This window comes from Rana temporaria, chromosome 9 (genome assembly GCF_905171775.1).
Source record: "Rana temporaria chromosome 9, aRanTem1.1, whole genome shotgun sequence".
Lineage (NCBI taxonomy): Eukaryota > Metazoa > Chordata > Amphibia > Anura > Ranidae > Rana > Rana temporaria.
This window is the reverse complement of record NC_053497.1, coordinates 131,052,107-131,066,475: the sequence shown is the minus strand read 5'-3', so window position 1 is coordinate 131,066,475 and position 14,369 is coordinate 131,052,107. Positions and strand designations below refer to the sequence as shown.

At 42.8% G+C, this 14,369-nt stretch overlaps 1 protein-coding gene across 3 annotated transcripts in view; it reads right to left on the bottom strand.

Annotated features, from left to right (window-relative positions):
- LOC120914065 (histo-blood group ABO system transferase-like) overlaps nt 1-14,369 on the bottom strand; it is an 82,638-nt gene that overhangs the window by 49,149 nt on the left and 19,120 nt on the right. The window lies entirely within an intron of this gene.

Below are 14,369 nucleotides of genomic sequence, written 5' to 3'. Positions count from 1 at the left end.
CTTGTGAAGCCAAAAGGCTTTACTACCGGTTTCCCTTACTACGAATGGCGGCGGCATCCCCTGACAGTCGATCCAAAAATCGGATGGGGTGCCGACATCGCGGCCATATGTAAGGGTCCATATATAAAAAGTCTACAGCTACAGTATTTGTAGCTGCTAACTTAAAAAAAAAATCCCCAGGTGGAACACCGCTTTAATTACATCACCAATTGGGGGAGCCCCTCTCCTATGGTGGTGAATGTCACAAAGGGGCAAGATTCGCTAAACCGTGGATTATTTGAATTAGCACTGTTTATGGACACAATGATGGAATTGTTTTATGTGTTTATGGACATTTAGGATTAATGTAATAAGTTGCTTTACAGAATGTGCGTGTGTGCCATAGCATTATGACCATCCACCTAATATTGAGTAGGTCCCACTTTCACCACCAAAACAGCCTGCCCCTGACCCATTGAGACATGGCCTCCACTAGACCTCTGAAGGTATGCTGTGGTATCTGGCACCAAGCCATCAATTAATCAATTCATAATTCTGCGCTATGGATCTATTACCAAGTGCAGCTGCTCCCACCATGCTTATATCCTATACATAGTATACAACCAAGGTAAGAAAAGACAAGCGCCACACCATATTGTCTTTTTTTACAAAAGCCATGCACCTAATCATCTGTATCATGTAAAAGAAAACTTGATTCATCAGAGAAGTCCACCATATTCCATTGCTCCATGGTCCAGTTTGATGCTGACATGCCCATTGAAGGTCATTTTGGCTGTGGACACGGGTCAGCGTGGGCCCCCTGACCGGTCTGTGGCTACAAGCAAACTGCAATGCACTGTATGTTTGGACACCTTTCTATCAGAACCAGCATTATGTTTTTCAGCAATTTGGGCTACAATAGCTCAGACTACATTGGCCAGCCTTCACTTCCCACTTGCATCAATGAGACTTAGCTGCCCATAACCCTGTCACAGTTCACTGGTTTTCCCTCCGTGGTCCACTTTTTGTCTGTCTCGTCCACAGCAGACCAGGAACATCCCACAAGAGCTTTAGTTTTGGAGTTGCTTCAACCTAGTCATCTAGCCATTACAAGTTGGCCCTTTCTGCCTAACATATCTCACGACTTTCAGGTGCCATTGTAATAAGATAATCAATGTTATTCACTTTGCCTGTCATTGGTCATAATGTTATGGCTGACCCTTGTGTATTTAATTTAACAAGAAGACAAAAAACATTTTTAAGGCTGGGTTCACACTATACTACACGACAGCAGTACGACTTTCATCCTACTTTGCTCTGCGACATCGGTCCTACATTGGTCCTACATTGGTCCTACATCTGACTTTCATGAACAGGATACTACTTTGATCCGACTTTGTGATAGTCTGACTTGTTCTTTTACAAATCAAAACAATCCCAGAGTGAGATAAATTAATTTTACTGCTGCTGTAATCACATGTTGGATGTCAAAAGTCGGATGGTAAGGACAAGATTCCTACTTTGGTCCGACTTCAATAATATTCAATGGGCTGAAGTAGGATCAATGTCACACCAAAGTAGTACAGGGAGCATTTTCAAAGTCAGACCGACTTGTGTCGGACCAGTTAAGACAGCTCTCATAGGGAAACATTGATTTTCACACGTCATGCGACATGAGCTCCCAATGTCAGAGCATTTGTCGGACAAGTGTGAACCCGGCCAAAATGAGCTTTCTGTAAAGAAAGCAATGCTCTGGTCTCTAAACAGCGGCAGGTGATATGACTAATTCTGAGAATTACAATCAGTGGAAAAGCTAGACATTTTATAACCCTTGCATAAGTGGGGTTGCCATTGCGACCCCTGATGCTACGCCCATTGATAGTGGCTTCTCCAGCATTCAGCAATTTAGCTGTTTAAGGCCCCTTTCACACAGGTGGACCGATCAGGTCTGACTGTCAGTTTTTTAGGCAGATCCGTCCACTGACCTCTATTGAGTGGTGCATGTAAATGGACATATGTCTGTTCATATCCACCGACATCCAAACCGATTCTATCTGCTAAAAACAAACAGAGGGGATCTGTTCCCCATCCATCTGGTGGATCAGATGACAGTTGGATGTAAACAAACAGGCATTCCGTTTACATCCGACTGCCTATAGAGGAAAGTGAGCTGTGTCTGTGTCCACTCTGCATAGGTGGAGTGGACGCAGACCTGTCATACGCCTGCTCAGCAGGGATCAGCGAGAGATTTCATGCTGTGCAGGCATATCTGCTGGCGAAGTCCGCCTGCCCATGTAAAAGAGATAATGCAAGCAGAGCAGCTGATACAATGAACAGGGGGATTAGGCAGGAAGGTGGGAAATCCCAGGCCATAGCTGTTGAGTCAGTCGTCTGTCCCCTCCCTCCATGCTCCTCTGTCATTCCGTTCTCCTCTGGTTACCGCCTTGCTCCTCTGGTCCCCTTCCCTGTGCTCCTCTGGTCCCCTTCCCTGTGCTCCTCTGGTTCCCCCGGTGCTCCTTATGGTTCCCACCTTGCTCTTCTGGTACCCCCTTGCTCCCCTGGAGCTCTATATATGGGAATGAAAAAAAGGTTGATCAAACAGGAAATCCTTCTGATAGGCCACCCACATGGATACGTCAATCGAAATTCCTGGACACATACCAAACACCTGAAGTCATGCTCGTGCATTGGATATCTTAACCACTTAAGGACCGAGCCTCTTTCTTTGATTTGGTGTTTACAAGTTAAAAACTGTTTTTTTTTTGCTAGAAAATTACTTAGAACCACCCCAAACATGATTTTTTTTCTAACACCTTAGAGAATAAAATGGCGGTCTTTGCAATACTTTTTGTCACACCGTATTAGCGCAGCGGTCTTAAAAGTGCACTTTTTTGGAAATTTAACAAATAAGACAACAGTAAAGTTAGCTCAATTTTTTTTTATATTGTGAAAGATGATGTTACGCCGAGTAAATTGATACCCAACATATCATGCTTCAAAGTTGCGCCCGCTCATGGAATGGCGACAAACTTTTACCATTAAAAATCCCCATAGGCGACGTTTAAAAAATTCTACAGGTTTCATGTTTTGAGTTACAGTGGAGGTTAGGGCTAGGGCTAGTATGATTGTTCCCACTCTGACGATCGCGGAGATACCTCACATGTATGGTTTGAACACTGTTTTCATATGCGGGTGCTGCTCACATATGCGTTCGCTTCTGCGCACGAGCTCGTCGAGACGGGGAACTTTAAAAAAATAAAATCTTATTTATTCTACTTTATTTTATTTATTTTGACAGTTTAAAAAAATAAATAAATGTAATGTCCCTTTAAGACCTATGTGCGGAAGTGACGTTTTGAAGTTGCTTCTGCCCTGTACTCACTCACTCGTCTCCATACACAGCAACAAAGAGGAATAGATTGCCTCCGCTGCTGCTGACAGCTCCAGTAAGCGGCGGAGGGCACCGAAGAGCAGCGGGAGCGGGGCCCCTCTCCCGCCGCCGATAAAAGTGATCTTGTGGCGCATCCACCTGCTTAAGAAGAGGATACCGGGGTTATGGTAGCTAGCTGGTACCATAACAACAGTATTCCTCTTCAAACAGCCAATGTAAAACTGCAGCGTTCTGTCCTTAAGTGGTTAATCAATTAACTTAAACCTGACATCCCAAAATAACCTGATAGACATATCAGATGTATCGTGCAACACAAAAATACATGATTAACAAATATAATATGTAAATATTCATCCTTAAATTTTGGAACAAATTATCAATGAACAAAAGATGAAAGTGAAAAAAAAGAAGAAAAAAAATGAATAATGAAAGAATAAATACACAAATGAAAAAGTAAAAAGCCAAAAAACCAAGTACCATTGTGCATATACAGTTGTGCTCATAAGTTTACATACCCTAGCAGAATTGATAACACAAAAACTTTTCTTTCACTCATGGTTAGTGTTTGGCTGAAGCCATTTATTATAAATCAACTGTGTTTACTCTTTTTAAATCATAATCACAACAGAAACCCAAATGACCCTGATCAAAAGTTTACATACCCTGGTGATTTTGGCCTGATAACATGCATACAAGTTGACTAAAGGGGTTTGAATGGCTATTAACCACTTAAGCCCCGGACCAATATGCAGCCTAAAGACCCAAGGTGTTTTTACAGTTCGGGACTGCGTCGCTTTAACAGACAATTGCGCGGTCGTGCGACGTGGCTCCCAAACAAAATTGGCGTCCTTTTTTCCCCACAAATAGAGCTTTCTTTTGGTGGTATTTGATCACATCTGCGGTTTTTAGTTTTTGCGCTATAAACAAAAATAGAGCGACAATTTTGAAAAAAAAGCAATATTTTTTACTTTTTGCTGTAATAAATATCCCCCAAAAACATATATAAAAACATTTTTTTTCCTCAGTTTAGGCCGATACGTATTCTTCTACCTATTTTTAGTAAAAAAAATCGCAATAAGCGTTTATCGATTGGTTTGCGCAAAATTTATAGTGTTTACAAAATAGGGGATAGTTTTATTGCATTTTTATTTTTTATTTTTTTTTTACTACTAATGGCGGCGATCAGCAATTTTTTTCGTGACTGCGACATTATGGCGGACACTTCGGACAATTTTGACACATTTTTGGGACCATTGTCATTTTCACAGCAAAAAATGCATTTAAATTGCATTCTTTATTGTGAAAATGACAGTTGCAGTTTGGGAGTTAACCACAGGTGGCGCTGTAGGAGTTAGGGTGCACCTAGTATGTGTTTACAACTGTTTGGGGGTGTGGCTGTAGGAATGACGTCATCGATCGTGTCTTCCCTATAAAGGGAATGACGCGATCGATGCGCCGCCATAGTGAAGGACGGGGAAGCCGTGTTTACACACGGCTCTCCTCGTTCTTCAGCTCCGGGGAGCGATCGCGACGGAGCGGCTATAAACAAATAGCCGCGCCGTGGTCCCGGATCGCTCCCCGAGCGGACCCGACCTCCGCATGTAGCGGGGGGGGTCCCGATCGGACCCCCCACCCGCTAATAGGGGAGGACGTACCTATACGCCCATGTGCCTGTACGTGCCATATTGTGGACGTATATGTACATGGGCTGGTCCTTAAGTGGTTAAAGGTAACCATCCTCACCTGTGATCAGTTTGCTTGTAATTAGTGTGTGTGTATAAAAGGTCAATGAGTTTCTGGACTCCTGACAGACCCTTGCATCTTTCATCCAGTGCTGCACTGATGTTTCTGGATTCTGAGTCATGGAGAAAGCAAAAGAATTGTTAACGGATCTGCAGGAAAAGGTAGTTGAACTGTATAAAACAGGAAAGGGATGTAAAAAGATATCCAAGGAGTTAAGAATGCCAATCAGCAGTGTGCAAACTCTAATCAAGAAGTGGAAAATGAGGAGTAGACTAACTGAAATTTCAGCCATAACTGCCAGGAAATTGTTCGGGATGTGCTCTCTGAAAACATGTGGTGTGGCTGTTTCAAGATGCATAATAAAGAGGTACTTGAAGAAAGATGGGCTGCATTGTTGAATCGCAAGAAGAAAGCCATTACTACACAAATGCCACAAAGTATCCCACTTACAATACACCAAACAGCACAGAGACAAGCCTCAAACCTTCTGGCACTAACTTATTTGGAGTGATGAGACTAAAATTTCGGGTTTTTCTTGGCCACAACCATTAATTATTTGGCCACAAGCATAAATGCTACATTTGGAGGTGGATTGCTAATGTTTTGTAATATGTGAGCTAGAAAGGCACAGGCAATTTGGTAAATATTAATGACAAGATAAATGCAGAGAAACATTTGCATTCATCATCCAGGAAGCTGTGCATGGGACGTACTTGGACATTCCAACATGACAATGACTCAAAAAACAAGGCCAAGTCAACCTGTCATTGACTACAGCAGAATGAAGTGAAAGTTCTGGAGTGGCCATCTCAGTCTCCTGACCTCAATCTCTGTGGAGATCTCAAAAGTGCAGTTCATGCAAGACAACCCAAGAATTTACAGGAACTGGAGGCTTTTTGCCAAGAGGAATGGGCAGCTTTACCATCTGAGAAGATAAAGAGCCTTGTTAGAGATTTTGAGTTTATTACTATTTTAAGTGACAAAAGTTTCTGAAATATATATGAAACACATGAATGTTCTAATGTAATAGTAATGTTAGTTTCTGAAGGTTACTGAAAGAGGACAGAGAAGAGTCATTTGCTGTGTATGTATTTATATTCTGAGTTACTATGTAAGTACTATAGGTGGAGTTATGTAACTTAACTATAGACTAGTTCTATATAAGCATATATGCAAGAATGTGTGTTATGCAAATACAGTGCTACCTGATGTGAAAAAGGTATCAAATGTGATATTAAGCAGCGCTCAAGAGAATAAAATAAAAAAAACACACATATAATATTGCTAGACTATTAAGTGAAAAATAATGAGTGATCCACCCTCTATGTGAAACAATATATCAGTGTCAAAAAATAGGTGTCAATAATACACCCAAAATAACAGGTTGGCAAAAAAAATCCATAAACTGATTGTGTGAACGTAAATGAAGTTCATAAATGGAGAACAGAAGAAGTCCCTTCACGATCTTCAGACAGTGCTTTCACCACACCACAGTGACTGCGTGATTCCACCACCCATCAGAATGCAAACTCACCACAATAAATGGCCTGACACTCTCGTGTTAAGGCACACAGGCTTTTTAACTGAACCACTCAGTTTAATTGATGGAACTCCCTCTTTGGAAACTGGAGCACTCAGTTAAATAAATGGAGATCCGTTGGAAAAAGGAAAAACTCCAAGATGACAGCCACATGTATAATGAAGAGAGAGAGAGCACAATAGTGTGATATTGCAACACAACTTTTAATAAAAACACTAAAAATCTCCCAATAGATGCACTCACAAAAATGACTCTTGTCATAAGCAGTGATTAAATCCAAACATCACACGGTGTAAACACAAATGAAAATTTTCCTCCAGGTGAACCAGTGGTCACGGCGGACAAACAAATAGCCCAGGTTTACTCACAGCCCTATGAAGGTGTACTGGAGTCGCTCTTCAGATGACTATATTGGTGACAGATGGACCGTTCCACGCCCGACCAGTTCAGTTTAAGGTATGCGGTTGTAACTTAGTACCCACGCCCCGACATGTTTCATCATACTGATTTAATCATGGGGATCATTTATTTATATTATCAATATCACTATATTTTCACTTATATTCTCCAGTTACGCGCAGTGGGGGTGGCTCAATTAGACGGCCCTTATTTCCACCTTTTTTCCAAGAATGTGTGTTACTCTCATGAAATGCTGACATAACTTTATGAAACAGTATAAGAATCCAAGAGGGTTGAATGGCTAGTTAGGAAGATAGGGAAGTAACCCTACACTATGGAGAATGTAATATCTGATCTATCTTCCTCCTTCTAAAGCCATCACCATATGTTACCAGATATTAATATGTAAGACTTGTCTTTGCTATGTGAAGAATAAACAGCTTTACTTGAAGTATTGTATGAGCTAAGGATTCTTCAATTTCTACTATGAAACGAATTCCTAACATTTTGGTGGAGATGTGGCCCTGGAAAAAGGCGACTATTAATCTTAACTCCAGTACTTCGGTTCAACTGCAGAGGGTGAGTTTTTTTTCTCTGTGTCTTATTCACCTCTAGCCAAAGTTTACAACTTTGCATGAAAAAATCAATAAAACGACCCAGCCTACGAGGTTGATTGTCAAGGCCATTTAGACAGTATGCTTCAAGTTTTTTCTGATTTTGAAGTTTGAAGTTGGACGGTCCAAAGAACAAAGGCAAAGAAAGAACAACAGGAAAAAAGCTACAGGACACAATTCTTCAAGGAACAAAAAGATAAGGGACAATATTCTTCAAAGAAAAAGCAACGAACGAAAGAAAAGGCAACCAACAACAGACAAAGTTAAAAGACATTATTCATCTCTTGTTTTTTTAAGTGTGCACAGGACTATCATTCTAAACATGGGGTGAGTGTGTTTGTTTATATAAGAAGATAACACAGAAGTATATCCCTGTACTATTGGGAATTGATACATTCCATATATATGGAATACATGCAGTAGTGGGTAGTTGATCAATCCAGAGTGTAAAGAAGTTCTAAGAAAACTAAGTTTAATGCTGCATGTAAATTTTTAATGTTAATATTTAAGCCCTGAACAACAGAAAATGTTATTGCATGTGATCATTCTAAACGCATATAAGGGGCGAAACTAATTTTTCACAGAACAATGAAATTGAGATAATGGAAAAGAACATGGGCCCAGATTCTCGTAGATCGCCGCAAAATTGTGCGGGCGTAACGTATCTCATTTACGTTACGCCGCCGTAAGTTTTTCAGGCAAGTGCTTTATTCACAAAGCACTTGCCTAGAGATTGTCATACGTGATGACCTGACCCCGGAACCAGTCCATTTACCAATAACCGAGGCTACCCCGTCTTCTGAGGGAGCAGCAGTCAGGAGATGCCTCGCAGTAGGCATCTTTGCACGTTAAACACACACATTAATCATGGCACAAGGAGAATGCACGCATGCACACCACTGTGGTCCCTAGCACACACACCCCACATCCTCATCAAATTGGATTAGCCCAAGCCCATTCTGGACTTGTGAGCAGCAACGCCACGCCAAGGCTCCAATTATGTTGCTGTACATTCATATACCATTCACACGGACCTGGGGATCACTTCTCCCTGGTCCTGGGGATCCCTTCTCCCCAACAACCGAGGGTGACACCCCTTTTCCGGCAGGAATGTCACCCCCACATTCAAACATCATTCACACTGTAGCTGCCTGGGCTACAAAAAAATAAAACACTCATAACATGAGGAAAATAACCAAGGAAACATAAAACACTCATCACCTGAGAAAAATAAATAAAAATACTGGCGCTGCCGTGCCCCACGCCTGCGGCGGCCACGGCTCCTTAGGGGAGACTCATGGGGGGGGGAAATCAGGAGAAGGAGGAACATCCCCTGGTCTCTGTCCACCTGGCGGCCTGCCCTCCAACGCCAGGGCGATGCGGGTGAGGACCACATTGGTGTTCTCCTGCAGCCTCACCCCCGCCTGGATGGCTGCCGTGTTGGCCCAGACAGCCTCGGTCAGGGTGCACACCTCCTGACCCACGCCTGCTGTGGTGGTCTGCAGGTCATTCATGCAGGTTATCACAGCCAAGGAGTTGCATGATACATCCTGCACAGACTCCTTTGTGGAGGCCATGCTGTCTGCCAGTAGGGGAGACCCTTGGGGGGGAAGCCCTGTTGGGGGAGGAGTGGGAGAAGCTACCCCTGATGGAGGCCTGACTGGTGCCAGCCCTAGGGGTAGACTCCTCCAAATGGAGAAGGACCTCATTGGCACTCAGCACCTCCTCCTCCTCAACCTCCTCCTGAGGAGAGCTGTGGCCACTCCCCTCCACAGATGACTCCTGACTTGCCTGGGGGTCTGCCTCAGACTCATGTCCGGGGGAGGTTGTGGACTGGCCAGATGGCCCAGCACCCTCCTGCACATCTGTGGATGACACAAAACATTCACAGGTTGGAGGATCCACACACTTGTCACATATTCCCTCCCCCCCCCCACACATGCTACACACCAGATTGAAAAAAAAAAACACTTACCTGTTCCAGGATTTGAGTCAAATCCTGGAACTCCCTCCACTTGATGCCTGTGGAGGCTCTGGGCAACCACCCGCTCCTCAGCATTGAGCCTGAGAGTAGTTGCTTGTCCCCCTCCAGTGCCCCTGACATGAGTGGTAATCTTAGCCAGCTTACCTCGGACGACGCGCCTGAGATCATTGATCTTTTTCAAGATCTCATTGGGGGTCCTGGTCTCACTCCCCGATGCATTGACATTGTCTGATATCTGTTGGAGGATCTCCCTCCTCCTGGCCTTGGTGGTATTGACACGCTCAGGCCCATGGAAGTACCTATCATACAGGGTCATTGCCCTGACAATGATAGCCCTCTACTGGGGGGAGTGATTCAGCTTCCTCTTCTTCGCTGACATGGCTCCAAAAAACACACACCGACAAAAACCTACAAACACCAACAAACAACGGAACAAAAGCACCTTGCTTCAGGGGGGGAAACAAATGGATGTACTTTTGCACTGGACGGGCGCATGTTTGGGCATATTTATGCCCTGGGCGTATCTCACTAATTACGCCGGGCCTAGTTCATATCTCACTGATTATGTTGGGCCGAGTTCTGAGCATGCGCAAAGAGGCGCTGAACATAGTCCGCGTCATTGCGCATGCGCCGTCCGGTCAGCCCTTCATTTGCATGGGGTCACGGCTCATTTCAATGGAACATGCCCACTTCCTTCCCACTTTCAATTACGCCGGCTTACGCCTCGGAATTTACGTTGCGCCGGCGCATCGTTGGGCGCAAATACGGTACTTGCCTCTCTAAGTTGAGCCGGCGTAACAGAAATGAGATGCGCTACGCCGGTCTATATATGCGCCGATGTGGGTGGATCTACCCCACAGAATTTATTTTTATTAATTTTGATAAAACACGTAACTTGTTAAAGTTGGATGGATGGTTTGTTATTACAAGGATGTACAATAAAGTGTACATTCGGAGTATTAATATTAGTCAGATTACAAATGTATCCTAATTTTAAAATTAATATATTTAGGAATTCCAAATAACTTATGGATATATACTGTGTTTCCCCGAAAATAAGACCTACCCCGAAAATAAGCCCTAGCGTCATTTTCCAGGAGGGATGCAATATAAGCCCTACCCCGAAAATAAGCCCTAGTTTAAAATGCTTGTAAAATTCTATAATCCTCTCTATTACCGTATTATATAATGTACAATGTGTTTTTCTGTAATATAAATGCAGGGAAGAGAGCTCCAGCGGGTCACAGAAGCGCAGAGCGGCGCTATAACGAAGGTATTTGGCACAATTATATTACAGAAACACACATTGTACATTATATAATACTGTAATACAGTGGATTATAGGATTTTACAAGCATTTTAACTCGCACTGGGGGTTCCTGACTGGCAGGGAGAGAAGACATCACATTACATGGTAAGACCTGCCCTGAAAATAAGCCCTACTGTGTCTTTTGTTGCCAAAATAATTATGAGACCCGGGCTTATTTTCGGGGAAACACGGTATACTTCTAGTGAAGATGATGCTAATTATATCTAAAAGAAAAAACAAAGGGTATAGTTAGAGTACATACAGGCTTGTGTGGAAGAGAAGGGTTTGATTTAATGTGTCTAAACAAAGTTACTGTTAAATTAAATAATATGGAACGTTGAAAAAAAAGGGAAATAGAAATAGTTGCTCGCTGGTCATGGATAAATAGATAGATAAATAAATAAATAGAAAGATATATAAAAATATGACAATCAAATAATGGCGAAGTTATGTTTTCTATGTATCTACAGACGAGTAGAATACTTATATTTATAATTGTTCAGTGTCAAGGATAATATATAAAAGCTTATATTGTAGAAATGATTTAGTTATTGAAATTTTCTGGAATGGAAGAATTTGTATTTATAAATTAATAATTTATATTATAGAGCAATATAATTTGCTATATCAAAGATATGATTTATTTCTTCTTTATATTAAAATAGTTATATGATATGGTTAAAAGTTGGAAGAGTTTACAAGAAGTTAAATACATTTATGAAGTTGAAGGAAGAAAATCTTTAATATTACAAGATTTAGATATGTCACAGGAATATCTCAGTGTTTTGGAAAACACCTGTACACTATCTGATACACTAAATTGTATAATTGTTTACTGTATTGTTTGTATTGTAAAAAAAAGAGGATCAGAGACATTTATTGTTTAAGATGAATGCACTTATTTTGTTTGTTGAATATAGTGCATTGAGGGGGAATTGGGAGAGATTTTGAGTTTATTACTATTTAACAATTTTAGAGCTCTGCCCAGCCAGACATGCTTCCAGATGTTACTCTCTTTCTCCCAGGGTCACTAGCACTCACTTCACAGGGCTGTGGCCTGCCCCCTAGGTTCTATGCATTCATATCAGAGACAGGACAACTGCAGCTGCATCTACTAAATAGTATACACTTCTCCACTCTGTGCTGGTCCCTTGCAGTAGTTGACTATATATGCATAGCTCTAGGGTGTTTGCATACCGTGTCCCAGCTCACTAGGCTCCACCCAGCACTAGCATATATATGGCACTATCTGCCCATCACATCACTATGGGAAGGTTTTCTCCTAACATCCAATTACATAATTCTTCTTTCCAGACTGTATTGGGAACAGAGACACCTGGTGGATAATAAGCTAACTGCACCTACCTAAAGGTGTCCTGCATTTAAAATCCTGAAGCGGTAAAGAGGAACTGCAGTCTGCTTACATAATTTGTAATAAAAACATCTTTGCCATTCCGAAGCTTCCCTCCAACCACTTTGCATATTATTTTATATATACTGTGATTCTGGAGTTGCCAAATATGCTGCAGAAATCTCCTTCCCCTGAGTATGGCTGCAATCATTTTAACTGTGGGCAGCTGAAGCTGCTGCCTGTTCACTTCCTGGATTTATACAGACACACAGAGGCACACCTCCAGCTATGCAGCTCTCATTGGCCCTCTTATGACTTATCCACCCTTCCTTCCTGGCAAACTGTCACAAGAGTGAGAGAGAGAGTTGTGCATGATGTCATAAGCTTAGACCAAGGGTGCCCAACCTTTTTGAAGTGCGAGGGCCACTTAAGCGACTTGGTAACTGGTCGTGGGCCACCATCAGCAGAGCAGGCGGATGGCAGGTCTGTGCCCGCTCTGCATATGCAGAGCGGACACAGACACAGCCTGATCGAATTGGAGGTAGGACACAAGTCGGTTTACATCTGTCACTCCTTAGAGGTGAATGGACTGTCCATTTGGGTTGGACTGACTGTGTGAAAGGGGCCCATGGCTGCTTTCACACTGATGCACGGGTGCAATTCAGTGTACCTTTCGCTTTTCTGCACTTTGCAATAGACTTCTATTATATTCTGCAGGTTTGGTGCGCTTTCAGAAAGCGCACCAAACTCGCAGGTGATTACAGAAGTCTATGACTCTGTGCAGGTAACCCGCAGGTGCGCTGCTCTGCACCTGCGGATTAGTTTGAAAGCAGCCCAGTAACCACTGCAGATCAGATATGCTCATACTGTATATACAATGTGATTTTAGTAATAAACTGACCTTTGATAACAGTATTCTATTCTAATCCATCCCATAGCAGAAGGTCACGGGCCACATCAGAGGGTTCTGCGGGCCACATCAGAGGGCTCCGCGGGCCACATCAGAGGGCTCCGCGGGCCACATGTGGCCACGGACCACTGGTTGGGCACCCCTGGCCTAGGCTACTAACCAGACAGGAAACAGGAAATGGGCTATATATGGTATTTTTTTTTCATTGAAATATATTTTTATTGATTTTCTTGAATTTTATACAAAAAACAAATATACATACATAAACAAATACAGTCATTCCGAATACGTATCCATGGATATGTATTCGGAATGTAAAAGGTATTTACTTTTTTACTATCCAAAGTTTAAAACAACAAGGACAGAAGATTTAATAGATCAGTGGCTCTCAACCTGGGGTCGGGACCCCCTCGGGGGTCGAATGACAATTTGCCAGGGGTCACCAAATCCTGGGCTGTTCCTGAAGCCTGCACCACTCTCCCAGCCTTTTCCCATCCATTAAGCAGAGGTGTCTCCCTGGAGCTTATGGAAGCCCATCTAGGCTGTTCCTGGAGCCCGCAGCCGCCCACTCAGCCTCTTCGCATTCTGTTCCCAGCATGGTGGGTGGCAGAGACCATTCCCCCCATCAAGGAGTAAGAGAAGGAATAAAAATAAAGTATACATGGAAATCAGAGAAAAAGAGGGGGAGAAACAAAGAAAAAGGGAGAGAGAGAATAAGAGAACAAGAAAGACAGCTAGAGAGAAGGATGGGGGGGGGGGGGGGGGGGGAACGACGACAAGAAATTAGGATAGAGAGAGATAAAAGAGAAAGAAAGGAGAACAAAGAGAAAGAGTGTCCTAAAATGTACCATATGAGGTTTTAATACTGTACGAGAGGAAGGGACTGAGGGAATGCTGAAAGTCTGTGGGTTAGGGGCACAAACGACTTGTCTTGCCTCGGGTGTTGACAACCCACGCTATGAAAATAATTTTATTGTAAGGGGTCCCCACAACTTGGGAAATTTTATGAAGGGGTCACAGGACTAGAAGGGTTGAGAACCACTGTAATAGATGGAAAGATGAAAAAATTACTGAAGGTCTGCTTTAACCAGTTCAATACAGGGCTTTAACTACTTGGTAACCGCCCTATAGCCGAAATACGGCTACAAG